Below are 241 nucleotides of genomic sequence, written 5' to 3'. Positions count from 1 at the left end.
TCATTTAGGAAAATTGAGGTAAAAATATTCCAGTAATAGTAGATTACTCAGTAAATGTTTACACAATCCGAGACAAAGTCCACATTGCGCCAGCTAACAACCTTGGCCCCTGGACCCCAAACCAGTTGCCTTATTTCTCTAGCCATGGGCTCTGCCGCTGAACTCCCACCTGCTCATCATGGACTGCGAGGCCTTTGTTGCAACCAATTTTCTTCATTTTTTAGGATATTTTTTGCCTCGC

This window comes from Penaeus monodon, chromosome 31, assembly GCF_015228065.2.
Source record: "Penaeus monodon isolate SGIC_2016 chromosome 31, NSTDA_Pmon_1, whole genome shotgun sequence".
Taxonomy (NCBI): Eukaryota; Metazoa; Arthropoda; class Malacostraca; order Decapoda; family Penaeidae; genus Penaeus; species Penaeus monodon.
Note: the sequence above shows the minus strand (reverse complement) of the source record.